We start from the raw sequence: 20,784 nt of genomic DNA, 5'->3' as shown, positions 1-20,784 counted from the left end.
ACGTTGGGTCATGTTCCCTTTCCGGTAAACGCAAAGCAATGTATAAGATTTTTTGGATAAATATGAAATAAGTTTGAACTTGGCAGGATATCTGTACTTACCGTTATGTTTGTAAAAGAGCAGAAAACGAACCCTGTGTAGACGTTCTTGGTAAACCGAACAAAACAGTTGCAGAAAGCGGTAGCTGTGGATTTGATTTGTTCACAATTGATACACTATTTGGAGAGTTGCATTTAAAATTTCATCACCAACTTTTACACTTTGTCTAACATAGGAATTTGGGTTCTCTGTTTTGTTTCGTTGCGGAGGGCGATAATGGTAATAATTTGTTTATTATTCATAATATTCATAATGGGCCCTCCTTAGCCGTGTGGTAAGACGCGCGGCTACAAAGCAAGACCATGCTGAGGGTGGCTGGGTTCGATTCCCGGTGCCGGTCTAGGCAATTTTCGGATTGGAAATTGTCTCGACTTCCCTGGGCATAAAAGTATCATCGTGTTAGCCTCATGATATACGAATGCAAAAATGGTAACCTGGCTTAGAAACCTCGCAGTTAATAACTGTGGAAGTGCTTAATGAGCACTAAGCTGCGAGGCGGCTCTGTCTCAGTGTGGGGACGTAATGCCAATAAGAAGAAGAAGAAGAAGAAGAAGAAATTTATTATTCAAAAGATAATAATTATGGCAGTTAAGTCTAATCTTTGCATTTATTTTTTTTAATTTGATGATATTAAATTACATCTAAATCAATACCATAAATCAGATGGATGACCGCATTAAATACACACATAAAGGAAAAATTGCAATTCAATACAAAGTGTTCTGACGTCTTAATAGAACAAAGTATTGAAAACAATAAAAATGAGCAAATAAACGCATATGCACAACTTAAAGTCTTATAAACTATTTGTCATCCATTCATCAGACCACTATTGTTCAGAAAGACGAGCTCCAGCATGAGGTCAAAATTAATGAATATCTGATGATTCATTTTCCAGTGCATCTGGGACTAACTCCTGGCTGCTGGACTGCAATTGACCACTTCGTCAGTGCTTGATTCCCTTGAATAATGAATAGGTATTATACGAGTGCAAATCCCAGTCAAAACCAATTTCTACACACTCCGAACGAGCATGAAAGCAAGCATACTACATGGTTCCGCAAGATGGGACAAGATTTATCCCATCCAATAAGGTAACGCCTCGTTGAATCGCACTTATAGAATGAGTTCTGCCGGTTCAGCCGACGAACTGTTTTGTCGGAATTTGAGCGCGCATTGCGAAAGCTTTTGCTACTTCCTATTCTTAGGTATGTCATTTTTCAAATTTCACAAAAATAACTCGTAAGCTTTGCAATCCAACCGAGCTATAGTATCTACCGACGTCAGCCACTTGAGGAATTTATAGTTTGATGTTTATGCGTGTTGCTTCGGTATCGCTCGCACTATTTGATTCGTGTATACAAAGAATGTTGGATACGATTATTACTGCTTTATGCACCCGCCTTCGTTGTAAGAATATAATGCATTTGAACCAAGACGTAACTTGCCGTCTGTCTGAATTGTTGAATCGCTTTAGATTTGTATTCGGTTGAAAGGTAAATGTCAGGTAAAATGATTTAAAATTGAATTGCAACGTGAAAGAGTTATTGTTGTATAGCCCAGAGCATTTTTAGTATTACCAAATTTATGCTATCTAAGGTAGGTAAGTAGACTCAGCCGAGTATTGTATTGAAAAGTTATGCAGATGGCAGCATTAAAATTAGAGGCAAGTTTGGAGAGGAGTGGTTGTGGACTGATCATATTGCCTTTCAGAACAATTTGCTTCACGAGGAAGGAAAAAATGTCTCATAGCAAATAAAGGTGATTGTGGTAATCAAACAAGGAACACCTAATCTAAAAGATGAATGCATGTACATATTAGATAACAGGCAGAAAAGCCAAGCTCGGTTTTCCAGAAAATTATATGAGAAGTTAAACCGTTCACGTAAGGGCCACGTGCCACAACCTCAGGACAGGGACATGTGTAGGGACATGAACGGGAACCTTCTTACGAACGAGTGTAAGGTGATTCAGAGGTGACGGCAGCACTACGAAGAGCACCTGATTAGCGATGTGGCAGACAACGATGGTGGTATGGTAACGAACCTGGGAGCACGCGCACATGACATACGTTTTCCAATTCCTGATATACAGGATATCCAGGAGGCGATTGGCCGGCTGAAAAATAACAAAGCTTCTAGGGTTGAGGCACTGCTTAGAGCGCAGCTCTGGGTTATCACCAAGATTAGGGAGGATGAGGTTCTGCCGTGTCGTGTGTCTCATCTACAGAAAGGGCAATAAGCTGGATTGTAGCAACTATCGCGAAATCACCAATTGCAAGAGAGTTGATGGCGTAGTACCAGTAGGATTCATTGGCGATCGCTCTACCACGGACAAGGTTTTCGCTGTACGCCAAATATTACAGAAATGTCGCGAATACAACGTGCCCTAACATCATCTATTCATCGAATTCAAAACCGCATATGATACAATCGATCGAGATCAGCTATGGCTAGAGGTGTGCGCTGCTGCCGCCAATATTGTTGGCAACATGGCGCCGACAACATTATTGCATCTGCGCGCCGCCGTCTATGATTTCCCGCGTCTACTTATTCAAATTGGTAGAAGTCCACATAACTTTCCGTGGAAATACCGGGGAACCAGTGTAATTTCCGTAGAATTTCTCGATGAACATTTCCAAAACATTCCGTTGAAACTCCAGAATATTTTATGGGAAGATTCAAATGTTTTTCTCGTTGAAATTCCGAAAAATTGTATGGAAATTCCATACCATTTAATGTGGAATTTCCGAAGCTTTTTCTGTGGGAATTTACAAGGATTTCGGTCGTGATAATTGCGACCGCGATACAGGTTCTAATAAAAATTTAAAAAGTCGGTCATGCTGCAAAGGACAGTGATTCAATATTGATAAAGTGTCCTCCTCTTTCACTTCACGTGAACTCTACATTCTATAACGTTATATAGAAAGCAGTGTTAAAACGAACTGGGCAGATTTATGGATTTATGGAGTAGGGTTATGTCTGACACCTTAAAGGTCATCAAGTGTTCAAACGGCTTCACTGAGCATACCACGATGCTGCGCAATTTTTTGTAAATTAATGCGGTTTCGAGAAAGTTTGTTGACGTATATAAGTATGGATGGAGCTTTAGTAAAGAACAAATGGATTATTGCTTCTTGAATTCATTACATGTACCCATACAATATCAATCAAAAACAAAGAATTGAAGTGCAAATTGCGTTGTTTCTCATTTTTGTAAAAAAAATCAGAAGCAAGCATGCAATAGAGAATTAAAAATGACACGGATCAAATCGAAATCATCCATTTCGCGAAAATTATTGGTATATGAGCAGTGACAGGAAATGTCATTTCGATATCATGGGACTAATTTGTTAATAACTTTTTTCACTTGTAATGTACAATTGTGTTTGTGCCAGTGGAGATATATCAGCTTCCACACTGATATTCTTCCGTCCCCCTTCATACGGGAGTTTGGCAGAAGGAAGGTCATGCGATATGTGCCATCATAAATATTGCCCTCCGCTCGCTTACAAATCGACTACTATTAAAACATTCTTCATGCCTGCCGTGTCCTAACGGAACTATCAATTCTATACTTTCGCCCTCTAAGTTTGGAAGATGATATTAGCATTTCCATATCATTGTAATTTGTTAATGTTAATAACTTTTTTCACATGTTATGTACAATTGAATCATTTGTTTGAGAAACTGCATAAGTCCATTTTACACTATTTCGAGAAAACAACAAAAAACTGTTTTTGAACAAATTGGCACCGAATCTTTCAGTTTCTTCGATACAGATCAATAGTTTATGGCAGAACTCAATACCCTGGAGCACTTTCAGTGCAAAAATGTAAGCAGTACTTCACAATTGCTCTTCAAAGTACGTGAACATAAGTAGTTTCTCAAACAAACGAAATTTTTTTCACACATTCCTGAACAAAAAAATTGTTTTCGTATTTTTTGCCAGAATACGTATTTTTGGACGAGGATTCGGAATATATAAAAATCTCATTTTGGCCAAAAATGTTACATATGCAGTTCCTCAAACAAACGGTTCATTTGTGTTTTTATACAGGGCTACCCTTAAAGGACCATAAAACTTTTTCTAATAGGTAAATTCTCTAAATCTGAAATTGAAAGCATTATATGCGCATGTTATTAATAATGGAACAAATACTATAATGCGAATAGCATCTCCTGTTTTGTTTTGTTGATAAGTTCTTTGTCTTCAGGGAAAATTTGGATTTTTCGAAGACCTTTAAATATCATATCATAAAGTTTTATATAAAAGGATTTTTTAATATATTCGGCCATGAGCAGGGATGGCACAATGAGCATATATCGGTTGCCGTCCACTGCAACTTTAACGCCACATGTAGAACCATAATATAAGTAGAACATCAAATACGTCGAAGTTGTATAAAACCCAACTCTTGCAAACCGAAATTTATTGCGAAAAAAGGACATGCATTTAGTATTGTCCATTTAATTTCAACAAAAACAATTATTGTTAATTATTCTTAATTGGCTAGAATTGAATGTAGACTAAGAAGAAGCTAATCTTAATTTTTAAATGTTCTTCGATAAATCTCATTTTACTTATCGTCGTAGTCAACATTTTTATATAGAACTCTATTGATTGTAACAAAAAAAACTATATTTATCGCTAACGGCACCTTGGATGTTGGGAATTAAGTATTTGACGAGATGTTATACACAGAATTCTGTATATAAAATCTCGTCAAATACTTTGTTTCGGTCTTGTTCGGTTTTGTTAATAACAGTCAGGGGAGCACCGTGACAGTCGAACTGCTTATTTGTCCGAAACAGTCGTTTTGCGTGATAGATATTTTTTTCGCCAAAAATATCCAGTTCGGTCGTATATCGCAGTCAGCCAATTGTAAATTTTCGGTCAAATGGAATTCGGCTATATGACGTTTGGCTTAACGTGTAATTCGCCTTTCGTCTTCTTGATTTTTGGCTGAACGACGGAAAGGACCGTACACTGAGGAAAATGGACGTATGATTTTCGATCAAAAGCCTTATGAAAATTTGCCACAAGGAATCGGTATGAATTTCAATAAGTTGCCTTATGAATGATGATTTTCATTTGAGTGCGGCAGACTGGATTCGAACCATGGACGTCGGGGTCGGGAGGCCGGTATGTAGACCACAAGTCCATCGACGCTTGATTACTCAGGAAGGTATAAGAATCACTGTTGGTGGAATAATCAGTCGAAGATTCATAAGGCGCCAGTTATGAATTTCGATAGTCCAGTTTGCTGAGTGTATAATCAAAAGTCGTTTGGCAGAAATGGCTATTTAGCTGAAAGGTCGACAGGTCGACATTTTTAGGCATATTACTTGTTCTGCTAATGACATTCTCGGCCATTTAACCCGTTCGTCCAAATGATCCTTTCTGGCAAACGATCATTTATGCCAAACGACATTTTGTGTTATAGGGCCATGTGGCGCTCGGCCAAACGTCTTTCCGCCGAATAACCATTGACCTTTTTTTTTTTGAATAGTTTCCCGTAGATTTTTTTCTGGGCAAAACTGTGTTAAAGAGCTTTCCGTAGAGATCTAAAGAAATTTTCTTAAAATTGCAAAACATTTTTGTTGAAATTCTGAACATTTTTCAACGAACTTAAAAAAATCGAACTTAAAAGAATTTCTAGTGGAATTTCATCAAATCTACGTGGTCTTCCGAAAAATTTCTCGTAAAAATTCCAAACAGTTTCTAGTAAAAACTCCTAAGAGTTTTCCGCGGATGCTCCAAAGAACGTTTCGTGGAAACTCTGAACAATTTCCCTTTCAATTTTTGAACAATTTGCCATGGAAATTCTGAAGAATCTCCCAAATAATTACTCTTAGAAATTCCATACATTTTCATTTGAAAATTTTAAATAATTTCCAGAATATTCTTTGAAAATTCCGAATAATTTTCGTTGGGAATTCTATAGAGTGGAATGAAATGGAATGGAATGTAATTTTTTGGACGAGATTTAAAATTAGTTTTTCGGCCATAACTTTTGAGTTTATAGTCAAGAGAATATAATAGAAAATAATGAAATTCCTCGTCGAATGCAACTTGTTGCAAGCAAATCGGATAAGAAAAAGTACCTAAAAGGCGACCAACACTTATAAGTATTAACAAGAATAGTAAGAACTAGAGCACAATGTGGTAGATCCTACTCCGCAGCCAACCACGTAAAGGTGTCTAACAGGCGTTACGGGAATTCAGGAACTTATTGCCAACCGATTTGCTCACATCACTTAACTTGGTGAGGAATCCCATTGTTTGTCTATTAACAATGAGCCGTATGGAAATCAGAAGTAACGGCCAATACACTTTTGTTTTTCGCAAAATACGTTTAAAAGGTCACTCGTACTTCAGAAACTTCCTTAACCGATTTGCTTGGTTTAAATTGCTTTCAACGGAGAATCCTGTCTCAGCATTAAAATGGACTTGATCGGATTGTTGGTTCAGAAATTATGACCAAAATACGAATGTGTTACAAAGAGAAACGCAATATTACCACGATGTGGGTTGATCAGGGTTTCCACCTTCAAAGTAATCCTGTGCACTTCACTATGCATATGCATTTGGATGTATCTGATCCTTCGCCTTTATTGAATTATGTAAAGATTATTGAACCAAACAAACATTCTTATGAAGCGAATACCGCTTTTTGATTGACGCCAATCTTGAACGTGGATTGCGCTTTCTAGACAAATAATTCCTTTTTTATGGGTTAAACAGTGTACGGAACTGTATTGAAACAAAAGTAGGATGCTTATCTGCAACCATACATTGTTCAACATCACTATACATTTATTTGGTCTATGTTTAACATTTTTGTAGATATGGATCAAATGAACGTTCGACAGTCAATTATTTCATACATCTACAAAAGTAAACAAATTTCGTCGATGTGCATGCTTTCAAGAAACGCAGATTAAATTACATGGCAAATGTAATAATCAAAAGTACAGTGAATGGCAAATAATCGCTTTCAATCTCGTTTTCCAGTCACTGCTTAGTAAATAGGTATCCACTTATCAGCCATCCTTCTTTTGATACCGATGCGTGTGAAACAATGTGTGATGTTTGTGCTTCCTTTGCCTACAGGGATTGAAGAGCAAACAGAAGCCAAAGTGAGTAATACGTATCCTTTGTACACATGGCAGAAGCAATGGTAAAAGTTTCCCATTTTATTCAACATGATAGAGAACATCTACTGGCGCAAAGTTTTCCACTCCTTCGCTTTCCACGTTGCACCGATTATTATCTCAGAATGGGAAGGAATACCTCTGATGCTATGAGAAAATTATTCAGCCAGCACGCCAATGCGGATTGGTATCCAAGGATGTATGAAGATCAAGGAGTGCAGATTGATTAGCAATAAAATGGTGCAGTTTCAACGATTGGAAGAGCTCAACGTCTACACGTTTTATGAAATGAGTCGAATTGCAACTGGTGTAAGTATGCAGCAATAGAGTAGATAGTATTGTTTTCTGAGAGGACCACGATGAAAGCTTTCAGAAATATTTGTTATAACCTTAGTAAATGTAATCTAATCTTACTTGAATTTCTTCTTATCTTACTGGCGTTACCTTCTCCTTGTGAAAAAGAATAAATTGTTACGCCGTTTTCGAAGTAGAGTTACTAATTATACATTCATATATCGTGTTTCTAACAGAGCTTATTCTATGGTCTGGGACATAGAAAAAGTGTCACACCCAAAAATTGTCAATATCGGATTATTTGCTTGCACTAACTTTTTAGCTCTGCGTAATAACTGTTAAGCTCAGAACCGTTAAAATAGAAATTCTTTTTCTCTTTGTTATCATGTTACGTATTTGACACTGTGGTTCATGTTAGATTTATTTGAAATTGTTAAGTTCTTTGTATTATTATATGTCATCATTGAAAATCCCATATGCTTATCCATATTAAACTATCTCACAAGTTTATTAAAAAAACACGATCCCTTACATAACATGACATTGGTAATGGCATTCGTTCACTAAGATAGCTGCAGATCAGGGATTATCATTCCCAACGGTTTGCAAAGTCTAATAGATCTTTGTCTGTGAAATTAGAACTGCAATAATTTCATCACTATTGGTTGTACCGCTTCACCGCTTATGCTAGTTAGGCTTTAATCAAACCAACCTCATTTTGAATTCATAACCTCATAAAGACATGTCGAACTACATTTGAGTACAATTTACATGCTGTTCATCGATACGGTGGTTATGTCACAGGAACATAAAAATGGCAAAACCATGTGGCCGGTTTCAATCTATCGGAATCTAAAATTATGTCTCGTCACTTTAGCGACAGTTTCGATAATTGCTTTAAACGAGTGCGTGCCGGTAGTCCATTATTTCTGCTTGAATAGCTTTGTTGACCACCCTTTCCGGAGTAGAGTTTTGCGAACTCACCGATATGTGCAGGCAATTTCACCAGATATTGATGCCCAATCATCGTATCGTGCAAAGTCAGCGTGTGGATAAACGTGGAAAGATGTGCGATAGATAGATGTGATGTATGGCAAGTAGGAATATTATGGAAAAATCAATATCGCGAATTTAATCCTGCGGTTGACATCCGAACAAATTCATCATCGCACAGAGGAATCTTCGCCTAAAAGCATTGCCATTTTTTGCATACCCACATCTTTTACGGCGAGATCAGCTTTGTTCGACATTTCGTTTTGTTTTATTGGTGTTGCTTTGAAGCAGACATTTAGATATCTGTTCCGAAGTTGTACTAATCTGCTACTCAATCAAACACCTGTCACAATTCAGTGTTAGACGTATTTATCGTGGACTGCTATTACATTTCTGGGGAGAATGGAGACGTTGAAGAATTGTGACTTTAATCTCCTCTGCAATTTTTAAATAAAAATTTATATTAACTTAAATTTTGCAGGCTTTTAACAATATCTTTTTCTATAGTTATCAATTGTAGAGCGGTCATCGATAGCTAATAGGTTCGTCTGACAGAAGATTTGAAAAAAAAACCTTTGAAATATCTCTGGCGTTCCTGAGGCTTAACGAAATCAAACTGCTCTTTATTTAGATCATGATGATTTGTTGCTCCTTAATTATTTCGAGTTTAATGTGTATATATCTATCTAGGGGAACGGTTCAACACCTCATCTCATAGGTCCCATTTCCATCCCATCAAAAACAAAGCAATGAAAAGGAATTTGATATGTTTTTTATTTATGTGTTTTTTTTAGCAGTGAGCACGTATCTTAGCAAAAAGAAGCGACAAGATTGGTGCTGTATTTCTCTGTCTGTCTGCGATGAGATGAATATATGTTCAGTGAGATGGAAAATTAAACAGTTCCCCTACTATCTATCATTTCCGACTGCAATTCGGGCAAAATCTTTATGTGACCTACACTTATTACGATGATATGATCTAAGGCCATTAAAAATCCGGTCCAGACTTCAAATATGACTAGCAACACATCATATTTTAATAATTTGCAATGGAATATACTTCCAGGAGAGCTATTTAAACATGGTGGTGAGGCACTGGCTAGAGCGCTGCACTGGGTCATTACCAAGATTTGGGAGGAGGAAGTTTTGCCGCAGAAGTGGATGGAAGGTGTCGTGTGTCCCATCTACAAAAAGGGCGATAAGCTGGATTGTAGCAACTACCGCGCAATCACATTGCTCAACGCCACCTACAAGGTACTCTCCCAAATTTTATGCCGTCGATTAGCACCAATTGCAAGGGAATTCGTGGGGCAGTACCAGGCGGGTTTTATGGGCGAACGCTCCACCACGGACCAGATGTTCGCCATTCGCCAAGTACTGCAGAAATGCCGCGAATACAACGTGCCCACACATCATCTATTCATCGACTTCAAAGCCTCATATGATACAATCGATCGGAACCAGCTATGGCAGCTAATGTACGAACACGGATTTCCGGATAAACTGACACGGTTGATCAAAGCGACGATGGATCGGGTGAAGTGCGTAGTTCGAGTTTCAGGGGCATTATCGAGTCCCTTCGAAACCCGCAGAGGGTTACGGCAAATGAGAAGATGGAGGAAGCCTACATCACACTGAAGAGGGAAGCCAAGCGGATCGGACTAGTACATGGTGACGAAATCGAGGTGGAAGAAGAATTTGTGTACTTGGGCTCACTGGTGACTGCTGAAAATGATACCAGCAGAGAAATTCGGAGACGCATAGTGGCTGGAAATCGTACGTACTTTGGACTCCGCAAGACGCTCCGATCGAATAGAGTTCGCCGCCGTACCAAACTGACAATCTACGCTCATTAGACCGGTAGTCCTCTACGGACACGAGACCTGGACGATGCTCGTGGACGACCAGCGCGCACCTGGAGTTTTCGAAAGGAAAGTGCTGCGTACCATCTATGGTGGCGTGCAGATGGCGGACGGTACATGGAGGAGGCGAATGAATCACGAGTTGCATGAGCTGCCGGGAGAACCATCCATCGTTCACACCGCGAAAATCGGACGACTACGGTGGGACGGGCACGTAGCCAGAATGTCGGACAGTAACCCGGTGAAAATGATTCTCGACAACGATCCGACAGGCACAAGAAGGCGAGGTGCGCAGCGGGCATGGTGGATCGATCAGGTGGAAGATGACTTGCGGACCCTCCGTAGACTGCGTGGTTGGCGACGTGTAGCCATAGACCGAGCCGCATGGAGAAGACTCTCATATACCGCACAGGTCACTTCGGCCTTAGTCTGAATAAATAATAATAAAAATAATAAATAATAATGGAAAATATATGACCTCAATTGGACACGGCAAAACATACTTTTGCATATAAACAATAAAAATAGATCCATAAAAAAATTAAAAACGATCCTTAAACCGTAATCATTAAATAAATCTTTATGGAATCTCCCGAACTATTTTATGGATTTATGGTAGCGTTTTATGGAACATTCAGATGTTATTTACGGATCGTTCTTCATTTTTTTATGGATCGTTGGAGACCTATGGCACCCAGAAAACCCCGAGGTGAAGTGGAGAATCTAATCTTTTTTTCTTCTACTTCGTCAATGGCTCTACATTTCAATTGGAACCTGACCTGCTTTTCACCTTCTCTTCTATTTTGTTCTTTAACTTCGTATTCTATTAGCATTTCCTCGATTATTAAATTAAAGCTTTCGCTAACTGCTATTGTATGAGTATGTATCTTGTGTGGCAAGTGCATTGAAAACACTATGCCCAGGGTATCGAGAATGATTCCCACCCGAAAAGATCCTAGATCGAACCGAGAATCGAATTCGCCATCTCCGGATTGACAGTCCTACGACTTTGATTGCAAGGCTAACTGGAGAATCTAATATTTAAGTTAAGGATCATAATCTAAAAATCTATGTATCTGATTCTTTCGAGTGAAGAGTTATCGAAATCGGTTAAAAAATGCCAGATGTACGTAATTTTTTTTTCTTCTGTCAGAAGTAGGTATACATGATACAGGATTAAAACATAGTTTTGATTTGGAAACTTCTCCATTTTTTAAGGCAAATTTCTTCACCCCGCTTAACTCTTAAGCGGTGCTTACCACTGGTGGAGTTAAGCTGGGGCACGATGGAGCACTACGCCAAAATTGTTCTGAAAAAAAAACTGATTTGCCGCTAATTTTCGGCCTTTACTATAATAAGTTCATCTCAAACTAACAAACAAACAAACAATAATTTGGTCGAATATTTTTGCTTACAATGGAACTCACTACTGAAAAGATCAAAAATAATGAAGGAACACATTTATTTTCCTTCCCTTTGTTTTTATAAGAAGAATATGGAAGCTATCATATGAACAATCGAAACAGTACATGTATTTTGACTCTAATTCCGAATATAACTCATATTCCAAACACTCGTTTTGAACTGGGCATTTCAACTTTATATGTATTATTTGTTTCCACAGTTAATCCTGGATTTATTTGCAAATTTGATCCTCCATTGGTTGAGGACTGTATCGAAAATAACTTATCGACTTTCGAAGTGGTACTACTCAGAAGCTCGTGAAGGTGTTGATGTTTTATGCTGCATTATATGTATTCATATGTTGAGTTTCAAATCAGAATTTTTTGTTTGTTGAAAATTTGTTGTTTCCGATGTATTACAAATTGAAAGTGATAATTAAATTTGAATTTTGGACACATGGCTCCGTAACACGGCATACAAAAAACAAGGCAGGCTCAGCACGAATGTAAACATTCAGTTTAAATGTAAACATGTGACGTCACTACTATCTTCAAACAAGCTGGACCGAGACGACGCTCTACGGTCTCAGCATGCTTACTTTTGCAATCCAACATGTGGCGATAAAATATGCGTCACTCTTGAAATGTCATTTTTCTAACGAGCCTACCTTGTTTTCTGTATACCGTGGCTCCGTAAGAAAGGCATCGAGATGAATAATTTGACCAAGCGTTTCGCTATCCACCCCGCAAAGGTAAAAATTCATGACCAACTAGCTTACCGAATACTACACGTTCGCTAACCCATCGGGAAAAGAAAGTAATTCAAAATCATGTGACCGGAGTTTCAGGACTGTTACAAACTGAGCAAATTATTTACAATCCGCGAATTCCGCGACTATCAAAATGAAATCCGCGACAAAAAAAAATAATCATAGAAATACTTTTCTATGCAATATTTTAATTCTTTTGTTTTTAATCTACCAGAACTAATTTTATGGTTTATAAATATTATTTGCATTACTAATAGCCTAGTCAAACTGCAGGCTTTATCAATTGATAGAAAGTTTATGCCGAAGGTCACATATTTAAATTTCACTGGGATTAAATTACATAACGTGTTATATCAAGATGCATTATTTGTTCAAATGATAAAACTCCTAGTCTGAAAAGGCAATATATTTTTGGTACGCTGACTTTATAACTCAGCAAAAGTTCTTGATGGCTGTTTCACTGTTAATTAAAGGGTTTCGTGAACTGAAATTGCATGAATTTTCTGTTGTTCAGATGACATAAACCCGAAATCGGTTAATGATCCTCTTGCAGAGCAATGTCATAAAATGTGTTGGCTATTTCGAAACCCAAGATTCCTTAAGAACTCAATTTTTAGGGAATGATTCTCCATAGGGGTTCCAAAATCCTACACAACAAGCGTGAATTGAAAATTTTCTAATCAATAGATGCAGAAACAGACAGAAATGACTGTAAGGTTTGCGGATTGTTTAACAACTTGGTTAATATGATATACTGCCAATGAAGTGAAGAATGGTTTAATTATCACCTCTCATGTTGCAACAGAGAAGAATACAGGAGCTGCGTTATGCTGCTCCCTCTGAAGAAACAAGTATCGATTGCATCTTGGATTGCATCGTCTATTGGTCACCCATCTTTCGCGAGTAGTGGATCGTCGGAATCGCAACCAACGATGATTTCCCTTGGATTCTCAATTTCTGTAATGTGCTCAAGCACGAGCAAACGAAAAACAAATTTTGAACCGCGAATAGGGCAGAAATGTTTTGAACACAGCAAAAAGTATTGGAAATTCAAAACATGTAACAACGCAGCTACTATCAATAAACGAATATGTTTTCGATATTCAATTGGATAAAAGCAAGCACGGTTTGAATTTCTTCCAATTTGAAATAACATTAAGCTGGATTAAATGTTGCCAGAGCCATAGCGAGGCTTTGCGCAGCCCTTGGTGAAATATTATGTGAGCGCTCCTCTCTTATTGAGCGAAGCCTGCCAAATGTGGAAATTACATTCAAACTAAAAAGTTAAGTGGTTTAATGAGCAATAACAGTAAAACCATATGGTGGATACATACATACAATAACATTGAAACCTGATACCTGAAAGTGGATATTGTAAACGGGTTGCAGAGAATTCCAAGAGTGTCGAAATGCTTCGATGATTTTTAATTACTTATTTTCTTGGAATATGTAAAGAACATCATAAGACCCTGGGTATTTTAAATTTTTTGTATGGAATCCATAGAAAACAATCCTGGAAAGGTATGGAAAATCATGAAGATTGTTGTTCTTTTTTTGAACTGTCCGAGAAGCGTTGTGATATGGCACATGTAAACAAATACAAAGAGAATGACGAAATTCAAATTATTTACTGCGTGATACATTTGATGAAGCTTCTTTTTATAATAATTGAAAAACCTGTGAATCGTTCGTTCTTATATTATTGAAGCACTTGGGATTGCTTAATATTCAAAACAATTTTCAAAAATCTCAGATAATGTGAATATCAATTCATTATTTTCAAATTACTTTACGAAAAGCTCTGAACCTTCCAGATTTGTCATATTCTGCTCCAGGATTCTCTGAAGCACCGGAATGGCGGACGGAAAGAAGACCAACAGTTTAGACTTTTTACGTAGAGATGAAGAAATGTTCTTTGTTTGCTCTAGATTACCCAATTTGTGTATATGGCATGGGACTTGTATTTGGTTTAGTATTAAATTATTTGGTCCCGTTTCTAACATGGAACTGTTCATGATTTCGGCGCTCTCTAAAAGCTAGCGCCATTGGCGGGAGTCACTTGGCCAACGGATTTAAACTACTTCCGCTGTCGCGCTGAATGTTGCGCTAATTTGCAAGCTCCGAATACGTGTCCGAAAATACTTTTGAAATTACAAAATATTTCCATCCCTGTAGCTTATGTTTCGATCCCAAAGTCTTATTCGTCATACTCTCATATGAATATTTACATTTTGAGTTTAACCAATCAATTTCAGAAAATTCGAAAATTATTAGTTTCAAGTGACCTTAGAAATAAATCCGCGATTTTCACGACAAAATTTAAAGGAACCGCGATTTTCGCGACTGTTGTGAATGTTGTAACAGCCCTAGATTTTGAACCAGAAAGTAATCAATTTTATAAAACGAAGCAATTTAATGCCGATTTGTGACTAGGAGAAAAAGGCTTGGATAAATGTTGGAACAGTGCAATATTTATTGAGTATTATAGTTTTTCATAAACCTAAAGAAACAGAGTTAACATATATTGCTAGCAAAAAAAGTTTTTCAAATTCATCCGATTTTATTCGAATAAAATAATGTGGATAACTTTTTTCGATACAGTCCTTATTAGTTAATAGTTTTGAGAATCAGGCTCTAAACGATGCTTTGAATCATAATATAGGTAAGTATAAAGCAGCAACAGTACGCAACCGGAGACACACTTTTTTCAGTATATGCCCACATCTCGGAGTGCTAGAAAGGTTTAACAACACTAGAGCTGAAACAATTATGACGGTACAATGTACCACGCGCCTCCACACATTGTTTTAATATTGACGCTTTTCGCACCGAATAACATTTTGAGTTGGCTGCAGCCTATCTGATTTCAATGAAAGCTCTGTAACTGTCTGGACTTGCAGGCTTTGCCACAAAAAGTCAGAGAGACAAAAAAAATCTTAAAAAAATTTGTTGTCCGAACTTGTTTTCAAATTTTTAAACGATAAAGTCTAGACCAATTTAAAAAAAAACTTAAGCCTCTACAATCTTTGCCATGATGTCAAATATTTGTCTAGGCAGCCAGGCGCTGGCTAGATGCCTGGATGAGTAACGCAAATACATAACGACGATTAGACAAAGAGTAGACTGCAGGCTTAAGTAAGTTTTATTGAGAAAGTTTCATTGACATCTGAGAGGGTGCTGCCACCATTTGTTGTCGAATTGGCTAGAAATGTGTCTATTATAGAGTAGCTCAGGGGTTAGATGGGTGGATACAGATCTTAGGAGGAATTGGTTTAAGATGCGCAAATTTTGTCTAAAGGATTTTTTTTGTTGGTGTTAATGCTCTTTTTAGCAGTCTGGTTGAAGCGTTGAATTATCTTTTATTAACTATTTTTTAATTTATTACGAACCAAGTGAATACTTGTCCAGTAGGTTGCTTTGATGAGTAGGTCATTTGGAGCAAAATTTTCCTAATATGAATTACCAAAATTCATGTTCTATTTCTTTCTTCCATTATTTATGATAAGAATAGCGAAGTACTAACAAACAAAAGCTTACGCTTAAAAAAAGATAACACTATGTTTCAAAGTAATAAAAATTGCTCCTAATCAATTGTTAATAATCATTACAATACTTGATGCTAATTTCTTTAGCTTTTGAAGTTCCTTCGTGTGTTTGGAAGGGTATCTGTTACAGCCCATACAAATTGTAGAACCCTTTCATACAAAAAACATTACGGGGGGCTGGGGATGAGAATGGCAAATGAAAATGGTAAATTTTAGAGTTCTGTAATTTGTGAATGAATCCAATATGAATTGTTAATTGTGGGTTCGAGTCCCATCGAAAGGAAAGTGGTTACCTCCAATACATTTTTCAAATCAATATCTTCCACATCTTATATATAAAAATGAAATGGTCTGTGTTCGTATCCGCATAACTCGAAAACGGCTGGATGGATTTTTGTTCATTTCTTCCGCAGAATCATTCGTTATAGTTTCCGACGGGTTTATATAATATTTCCTAATGTAAAAATTACGAGCAAAGTTGAGCAAATCATGAAAAACTAAAATTGTGATTCCTATGCGAACTTTGCATGGGCAGTTCGGAATGCACATTCTCGCCTACTATGCAGGACAACGTCTGCCGGGTCGACTAGTAATGTACATATTTGTGAATGACTGAATATCAGCTGAAAAATCACCCAGGAAGCAGCTGTCACACGTCTTACCTGCACGATGGTCAACAATCGAAAGTGAAGTCAGTGTCGCGGCCTACTGAGATGAGTATACCTATTCAAATGGCACTCACCGCAAGTGCATAGCCTGTAGGGTGAACTAGTCAATGTTTAGACCAGTATAAACTTGCAACCACACAATATTCACATAAGAATTTTCAGAACATTGTAAAAAAATATGCAACCAATACGGTCCAGTTATTATTTGGATGAGCAATGGATATTGGATGAGCATATGGATGACCATATACTTCGTAGTTGCTACTCCGCGATTGACTACAACTATTCTAATTGCACATAACATCAATGGGATTTGCTTCCCAACCTCAATGTGCACAGTCCGAGAGATTTAGAATTTTAAATGATTAATAACGAAGCTGACGTCGTCCTTATGGAGTAAGAATTTTTATTGATATTTGGGGATAAGGTCATATGGCAGAGGTCCGCGGCTTGGTAAAAATGTCATATTCGCAATGTCATTTGAAATTCATGAAGTTTGATACTTTGGTACTTACAGAACCGGTTACCAAGTGGCCAGTTCAATTGTAAACGGAGAAAAAAAAAAACAAAAGTATCGTATTCGCAATGTTATTCGAAATTCATAAAGTTTGTTATCCATATTGCCTGGTCCAGACTGAGTCCATTTTTGGCCGCTATCCCGAGTCCCCCAGAGACTTCCGGAACTGGCTATAAAGTGGCTAGTTGACTTGAAAGAAAAAAAAAACAATGTTTTCGATCATTTAATAATCTGGGCTCGATCATTTAGTGGTTTGTCAATAACACATTCCAGAGGCTGAATTTCAAAATGTGTTGTGCGGTGGACTTCTTATGTGAAGGTTTTTCGACAACTCTTTTTTTCCGATGTTTTACAATTCGGGATTATCAATGAGCTTACTATGCTTGAAGGATTATAAAACTTGGTCTAACAGATGTTTGTCTAAAATGTACAATGGGTCAAACGGGTGTAAGTGACAAAAACTTGTTATTCTCCGATTTGAACAAAATGTCACTTACACTCCACTGTTTCAAACCCCTCACATGTGAGACATGACAGTGCACACAAAAATATCAGAAATTATCAATACATTAACCCAGATTTAGAGCAAAGACTTGTTATATAAAGTTATAAGCTACATGTTCCTAAAAAACCAGAATAGTAAATAACTGTTAAAAAGATTTTTTTTTTGCAAATTAGTCCCATTATACCGACATGACATTTCTCAACACTGAATCAGACTAAGACCGTAGATAACTTCCATTAAAATGGTTTGCGATTGGCCCTTTGAAAGTCTTATCTGATCCACCAGCATAAATTCACATTCCGAATAGAACTTAGGCGGCATATCAGCTTAGTGGACTATTAGAATATCTTTCATAATGAGCTTGAGCATGATTGACCGCTCGCGGTTTATTAGAATTTCTTTAGTTATTAATAGAAAGTTTTTCTCTGCTTGACATTGAAAGAATATGTATCCTGTGTGGCAAGCTATGCCCAAGAAATGTTTCTCATCGTATATCAGACTGGAAACTGAACTCTCCATCTTCATATTAGCAGTTTTTCGCCTTTGTTCGCAAGGCTAACTGGAAGCTCATCCATATAATCTATTAAAAATGATAGTAGACGTTTTAATTATGTAGGTATGGGAACCCGAGCAGAAGTCAAGAGCAGAATAACAAAACGTGATATGGACTTGATTGATATAAAAGATAAAAGAATAGGCAACAATTAAAAAAATTGGCAAATATCAAGATATGCTATGATTAAGAACAAACTAATGGCACAGGATGTTGATCACCTATTAAAAAACAGCATAACTTGATCTTCTCATGATATTTTAGTGCAAAATATTGATATTATCGTCTGATCTTTTTTCTCTTATATCAATCATGTCCATATATCATCTTTATATCTAATCAACATTTGATTATTGAGCTATTTTCGTCTACTCGAGAAGATTATCTTGGACTTAATCACTTTACCAAACTAGACTACACACAGCATTTTACTCCATGAAAGGAGCAAAGCGCTAGAGAAAAATAAGATAAGCCTTCCATGGAACGAACATATAATTAGTCAAAATAATTGCCCCAACAATGCACCCTTTTCGAAGCGTAAATAAGTTGGTATTTACTGTTCATTAGTAGCCACTGTTTTGATTCAAGACTTAATATCAACACAATATTCTTCATTATCAGACATAGCTTCTAACAAGGAATGTCCCCTACTCCAACCATCCTCATTTTGGGAAAAAGCGATTTTTCAGCTTGAATACTGTGAAAATCCCAAATTCTTCAGTATCATCCTTTTGTGGTCAGGTTTTTGTTAGAACACAGATTTTGATTCCCTACTGTGTAGCACTAATAGCCTTTAAATACTAAAAGAAACAAATACTTTATAGATTCTGTAACACTATTTTGCTTAATTTTATTGAAATAGAAAATGCTGCAATATGGTCACTAATTTCAACATAGATAATAGAGTATCAGCAGGTATTCCCAGGTATTTAAGTTTAAAATTAACTGCCGGGAATACCATTCGTAACCCTATGTGGTTTTGTTTTATTTTCACTTTTCCCAGCATAGTTAAAGTAGAGCTTAAAATTCTGTCCTAGAATGAAAGAAATAGAGAAGAAATTGAATTTTCTTGTTCACAGTACATATTATTGTCCCAATATTTTCTGGATCTATCTGTTTAATATATGAAAATAAATTTGAGTTCCTATTATCATATTAAATGTTTTACATGTTTTAGATTCGAGGCTGATTCATCGGAGCAAAGAAAAAATACACCGTAATCCAACCGAATAAGTTTGGGATTACTAATCCCAAAGGTACCAACCTAGTCTTTACAGTCAGTTACGGAGAGAATAGGAATATAAACGTATGCTTGTTGAATACAATAACATTTTAAATAGTATGTATCATAAATTTGTCCTTGACGACTATAAATCTAAATGTATTTCAATGCCATTGAAGCAACATGCCGTCGGTCACGTTCAACAGGCAGACGTAAAGGTGTACCAACGATGCTAAAAAACGGCTGTGAACTAAACTATCTGTAACCAGCAGAACACAACTATGCCATTAGTTTAGTTTGATCATTTGAATATTTTAATTGTTCAACCACATGTGGCACCAACGGTTTTCCAATTTGCAATCGCATTCTCACGTTCTCAATTCCTGACGAATGGTGCTGTCCAGTAGAGGTTTCTTTTTTTCTATTGTGAACTTTTCCATCATGCATCATGCAGGGAGAATTCCATCAAACTAACTTTTATTAGTCCCTCAGGTATTGTTAACTGATCTAAATTTTTAAATAGAACTCTCGTCAATTATTAACATAATCGTCCATCCACAATAAAAGTTTCATTTGACTGTCTTCACAAATGTGTGAACCAAATTGCACACTTCCACAAAATCACCAACCACTTGTTCGGAATCCGTTTTATTTGGCTGGTAAAGTTCGCGCCACGATTGTGTGTCAGATTTTGAAGAATGGACAATATTCTATTCACATCAACGGGAACAACACTTGCCTTTCTTTCCCAGCACAAAGCACTAAGCAAATAACACACTGTTCTACTGAACCCTTCCGGCCACTAAACGGGACAACTGTTGCTTATGTCCTTTGGCACAGGTAAGCCGTTCCACACTCCGACCGTTATTGTTCAGTTGTTTCCCTTTCGGTTGGCACGAGCTTTATGTCATTAGCAGCATTGGAACACACGTATTTATAAAGCAACACGCCGAAAAAGGAGCACCTTTTTCTTCGGCTACCGTATCGGATCGATGTACCTACAGATGATGATGACGATGTTGCTACACTGTTGCTTCTTCGCGCGCCGACCGTCGACAACCGACGGCACCGATATTCCGCTCCATGCGCTGAGAACGGGATGCTACAACCGTTTCTGGCGGAAGAGCCGCTTGCCCCAGTCAGTGTGGGAAGCGATTTCTTTTGCACCTTCCCCACATGGTTGTGGGAAAATGCTA

General features: G+C 37.3%; 1 protein-coding gene across 3 annotated transcripts in view; it reads right to left on the bottom strand.

Annotated features, from left to right (window-relative positions):
* Positions 1-20,502, bottom strand: part of LOC134211889 (short neuropeptide F) — a 113,279-nt gene extending 92,777 nt beyond the window's left edge. The window contains exons 1-2 of one of the 3 annotated variants that reach the window (XM_062689258.1): positions 20,218-20,502; positions 102-287 (exon numbers count right to left, since the gene is read on the bottom strand). The gene's annotated coding sequence lies outside the window, so the exon portion shown is untranslated. The remainder of the gene's footprint in view (positions 1-101; positions 288-20,217) is intronic. The other 2 variants (XM_062689256.1, XM_062689257.1) reach the window with 2 other exon arrangements.
* Positions 20,503-20,784: the final 282 nt, after the last annotated feature.

This window comes from Armigeres subalbatus, chromosome 2, assembly GCF_024139115.2.
Source record: "Armigeres subalbatus isolate Guangzhou_Male chromosome 2, GZ_Asu_2, whole genome shotgun sequence".
NCBI lineage: Eukaryota > Metazoa > Arthropoda > Insecta > Diptera > Culicidae > Armigeres > Armigeres subalbatus.
Note: the sequence above shows the minus strand (reverse complement) of the source record. Positions and strands in the feature narration are given on the sequence as shown.